We start from the raw sequence: 6,005 nt of genomic DNA, 5'->3' as shown, positions 1-6,005 counted from the left end.
CACAAGAATAGGGCATCAGAAATTTTTCTGCGTTTATATGAAGCGGTAGGGTCAAACCGATGATCGCTAAAGCGATACGATAGGTGTTTAATAAATTTGGATTGGATATTTTCTACAATCAATCAATGTATGTTTGATATTGAGGATTCGAAATGACAAACTCGGGTTGTGACCTTACATATGACATATTATATAGGAGAATTAATGTGTGTGCTATAGTGAAAGGCTTTGTAATGCGTATAATAAATCCCAATTGTTTATAAGCTTTCTCTAAAATATGTTCAATATGGTCCTTAAATAACATTTTAGAATTTAGCAGTACTCCAAGATCTTCGATTGATTCTACTCGTTGTAGGGGTACATGGTTTAATTTGTAAGTATAATTAATCGGCTGTTTTTTACGCGTAAATATATCCAGTAAGCCAAGTCTTCAGTAAGTTCACCAATTGTTTGTTTTGGGCACAGTTTTTAATTTCAGCAGGTAACATATTAAAACAACTGGGAAGCATATAGTTTAACGTTCTTTGTCCATATTTATTTGTATTCTTAGGTACAATAAGTCCTTCATTAAAGTTAAAACTAGTATTATGATGGTGTTCTAGCCTGTTTATATATAAGGGGTTATTTATGTGCTGAAATATAATTTTGTACCACAGAATTGCTCTCACTGAAAGAATTGTGAGACTGATGTAAGTATGGAATATTATGCCTTTCTTTGTATAATTTTTTTTCATCTTATAATTTAACAAGTGAATTTTGCATGGTTTGAACATGGTCAATATTAGTTTTAAAGGAAAATCCCCAAGCTGTTATTCCTTACCTTCAGATTCAGCTAGAGAAAAATAAACTATTCAAAGTGTGCAGATTGGAACAAATTTTTTTAGTTTATACAATCTGCTTACAATTGATCTTAGTCGTGCACAAACTTGTTTATTTGTATATCCCACTTGAAAAAGCAATCAATATTGATACCTAAATAAACATATTCTTTAACTAGTTCCATATTTTCACATGTACACATTGCAGAAATACCATCGTGTAAGCAATCTGAGGTATGGGTCTTTATTTCTGGTGTAATATATACCTTAACATTAGGGGATCTTATGTGTAACAATTTAGTTTTTTTGGCATTTATTGAAGCCAAAGTCATGAGATCATTTTAAGAGTTCAATGTAGTCTTTTTGTAAAAGGTGTATACAAGTTTGCAAATCACTGCTGAGAATCGTGCCTACACAGAGGGGCCGTAGAAACGTTCGGCTACGGCCCGAACTGATCGGCCGTGCGCCGTCATGACGTAGCAAAATGACCGGCGGTACGCCGTCATTACGTTCCACACAGGCACGATTCTGAGAATCGTGCCTAAACAAAGGATGGCAGTGGTAACGTTCGACCACCAAAATGACCGGCGATACGCCGTCATCGCGTTCCACACGGTTCTCGATTCCGAGAATCGTTAGCGTTCGACCACTGCCCGCGCCCTATAAAACAGGCACAAGGCCCTGAAGAAGGCAGATCGCCAGCAACCATCATCAGCTCTACAACACTCTCTCTGCTCTACCATCTACCTCACTCCGACTCCTGCCTCTGCTCGCCTTCTTTTGCTTCTGACCCTCGCCTCATCCTGCACCACGGACTTCCCTACCTCTTCGGGCCAGACCCGGACTCGGCAACAAGGACAAGCGATCGGACCAGCTCTACAGCGGCTACAGAGACGGGTTGTTCTCCTCCCCCACACCACTGAAGGAACGACATCTTCCGCCTCCATGGATCGAGACCTCCGGTACTTCACAATCTTGTGTATCTCACCCTATCTGATAGAGTTTAAGAGTTTTAATTTCATGCATCGGTTGCTAAGTAATTTTCAACAAGTTTTGGTAGTTTTCCTCTTATTTCTAGTATTTTAAGGACGGGTGGTTTCGGAGAATTTGAACAATTCTTCAAATTTCAAAGTTAATTTTCATGTTCTGTGAAAGATTTTTTCAAGTTCTGTTTTTATTTCAGTTCTTCCAAGCAACTAGCCTATAATGATATAATAACAGAATGTGAATAGGACATTCACAGAACCCGTCAATGAACGTTGAAATTTGATGAATTGTTCAAATTCTCCGAAACAACCCGTCCTAAGTAATTTACCGTGATCAATGGTATCAAAGGCTTTTGAGTAATCTATAAATAAGACTAATGTATGTTTACAACAGTTTAATTCATTATTTATCATGTTGGCAAATTTTTAAAGCAGCAATTCTGTACTCTTTTTTTTTTAAAGAAAAATCTTCTAAATATCTTATTAATTTCATTTGAATATATTTTTCAAGATTTTTTTCTAGTGATGGTAAGATACTAATTGGTCTGTAATTACCCAATACAGTTTGGTCACCTCCCTTATTTATAGGTCTTATAATACTACATTTTAATTCATTGTGAATTTTTGCTTGAAATAAGATTCTATTTAGAAAATGGGTTATAATTGGACCTAAGATTGAAATATGTTTTTTTAATATCTTTCAACCTGATATTATCAATTCCTGGAGAAGAACTCTTCATTTATCTAACAATATTTTCTATATCCGCCGCTGTTGCCCTCGGTGCTTTGAGGCATCTTTTCTGGTTCAAATTCAATTGTCTTATGGTTGCACTTATGTAACACTTTCAGAGAAGTAATCACCAAAATCGTTAGTTAAACTTTCTTTTGTTCGATCTTTCATCAGAAAAATGCTTCTAAATAGAAGCATTTTCATCACAGTCATTTTTACATTTAGTTACTAAAATTTTATTTCACTCCTCCCATGTTTTTTTTGAGTCTTGAAAATAGTTTTTGAATTTATCATTATATTAAGAAGTTTTTAATTTAACTAATAATTTATTCAATACATTTCTAAAACATTTATATTCTTTCTCGTAATATATGTTTGTTGGAGCATTTTCCAACGTTTATATAAGTTATCTATTTTATTAATTTTACATAAAATATCAGAAGATATCCAATCGTTTTTCGCATAAGGTCGGGTTTTGGATTTTTTACTTATCAGAATTGTGCTATTTTTATACAAGTCATCAAAATAATTTGGAATAAATAGTAGAAGAGTCATTTTCTTCTAGAAGTGATTTCCAATAATAATTTTGGATATTATTGTCTATATGTCTCTGCGAAAGAATCGTTATATTTTCAGTTTTGTTAAAGTTTACTTATTCTATAGAATCTAACTGAACAATAATGGCCTTAGCGAGGTTATCTGCAATACATACGCACGAGGAGGTTGAACTCACACCTGCAAAAGCTCCAGTGGATTGTCTTCCGCTAATACTAATGATAGATACACGAGCTATTTATTTTCTGTTGAACTATAACTTCTATTGTTACGTCATCTATACATTTTATTAAATAATTATTTGCAAGGATATTTTCATAAGTTATAATGACAGAATCATTTCTATTTAATAATAAGTTTAAATTTATGTCACCAAAATATATGACATTTTCAATTGGGTAAATATTATTTTTAAACACAGAAGATATTTCAGACAAAATGCTTGTTTATTGAGATTCGGAGGTCGGTCAATTTTCCAAAAACGTTTTCAAAATATTTTGTGTCTACAAATATTTGCGAGAAGGCGAGATTATTTTTAACATATAACAAAATACCTCCACCGGATTTTTAAATTCCTGCAATAGTGAAACGAATTAAATCCGGGAATTTCCAACTTGTTCCGAACGTATTGCTGTTTCACAAAGCAAAAGTATGTCAATGGGATTTATACTGTTTTTAAATTAAGCATTAATGCATATCGACCTAATGTTTAGTTCTACACAAGTTAGATTGTTTGTTTCACATTTCCTTGTAGTCTGTATTTGAATCCATTCATGCAAATTATTAACTTTGCAATAATTTACATCTCTTTCATCATCAATATAACTGAAAGACATTTTTCATTTGAGAATATTCACGTGAAATCCTACCATCCGTATGTTTAGAATGTAATAGAAGCGAATAAAAATAAACAATTATTTTAACGAGAAGGTAACATGTCACAGTGTTATCAATATAAAGTGAATTAGTTTTAGTTACACAGTTTGATATATACATTAAAAAACTTACATTCATTTGCTGCCAACAGTTTAGTGTGAGTTTACATATCACTAACACATATATATTAAATTAATTATCTTCATTAATGTTAATTATAAAAATACTAAAATATAACAAAGGATTCTGATTTAAAATATATTGTAGCATTTTTTTGATATGTAAAAATTAATATTCAATATTTTATTCAGCGATTGCGAGCATTTTTTTTTATATACCTTACAGTTGTTTTTGTCATTTGCCCTATGATCTGGAAATGCCATTTTATATTTTTCATTTTGAATACAACAATTATTGCAATTTGGTTGTTTGTTCTTGTTCCCGCATTCGCTGTGTGTGTGTGATCGAGACCGCACTAACTGTAAACAGGCTTTTCGTCCTTCTCTCTCTGCAGACATCTTGCAGTACCATGTCCGAAGCGTAGACAGTGGTAACATTGCATAACTGGATTTGCGTCTTCAACAAAGATTCTTTGGTATCCGATTTTAATTTTTTCTTTGTTTACGAGTATTCTCTGGGTTTCACTATCTACTTCGACCACATAGTTAGATGTATCATTAAATTTGTTTTTAATTATTTTCTTGACGTTGAAGACAGGTATATGTTCTTTATTTTCCGACATAATTGTAATCGAACGGCTAGGTCTTTTACACAGACTGTATTATAGAGGGCCGTTCAGTCCTTAGGTAGCCGCTAGGTCCGGGTAGAAATCTGCTTTACCCTTGCTCGGGTCGATAGAGGATCTGCTTTTATCATTGCTCCGGTCGGTACAGGAATCTGCTTTATCCTTGCTCAGTTTGGGGCCGGAATCTGCTTTATCCTCAGTGCGGAAAGAGGCAGGAATCCAGGGGGAAGCCAAGTCAAAGAAGATCCAAGTTGAGATCCACAGAGAAGCAGTCAGGAAGAACCGGAGTAGAGTAGCTGGTGGCGGTCCAAGGCAGAGAGTGCCTGCTGAAGGCTGGCACGCCGTATTTATTGCGCAATCCCCCTCTCCCGATTTTGGGGAGGGCGGGGTCAACGCGCTGCCTTCATTCGTGGGCCGTTGATGATCCGCGGGCTGCGACGTCCGATACGATTTATTTAGCGGAGGTCACAACCTTTAGAACTACTCTACTCTTTATGCTCTTTTAATCGATCCTAACCATTCCTCTCTGGCATTTTTATTTATCAATCAATTGTACATATATTCATTAGCGCACTGATGAACCAACGACATCTGGAATGTTCCCGGCTTTAGACCCTATATAAATGCCGCACTACAGTCTCAGCACTCAGTCTAGTACGAGCACCCAGCTACAACTGCGACGGGCGACTATCCCGTCCCATTTGCCAACCGCGCCGCGCCCCCCCACATCCGCCGTCTACCGAGCTACCGACTACATCGCTGTGACCACACTCCACCACCGTTCATCTCCGCTTCTACGGTGTTGAGCATCCGCCTGGTGAATTCACCATCGATTAGCTCCACCGCTGCGGTGTCGAGCAATCGACCTGTAGGATTTCCCATTGATCATCTCCACCACAGTGTCAAGCACCGGTCCGGAGGAGTTCAGCATCCAGTCTCCGCCCGCTGCGCGTCAAGCACGCATTCACACCCACCATGTAGTATCCCATGTACACCGACACAAAGTAAAGATAAATCACGGTGATACCAACCACACCTTTCATTGTCTCTACCGTAACCCACAAATGTTTTGTTGAACCTCCGACATTATGTTATGATCACAATGCTTGTAGGGCTTAGTTACAAAAAACACTTGGAGGTGGACAAAACATGACCAGCTCAACTAAATTATAAGTTAGGTATAAATTTAATATACTTAATTAGTGGATTTACTTGTACCTACAATCTAATTCTAAAGCGCGCAGAAGTAGGGCTCTGGACTCACAGTTTAGATTGTTTAAATAAATATTGAATAT

This window comes from Hesperophylax consimilis, chromosome 7 (assembly GCF_061612785.1).
Source record: "Hesperophylax consimilis isolate HC1 chromosome 7, BYU_Hcon_1.0, whole genome shotgun sequence".
In the NCBI taxonomy this organism is placed as follows: Eukaryota; Metazoa; Arthropoda; class Insecta; order Trichoptera; family Limnephilidae; genus Hesperophylax; species Hesperophylax consimilis.
Note: the sequence above shows the minus strand (reverse complement) of the source record.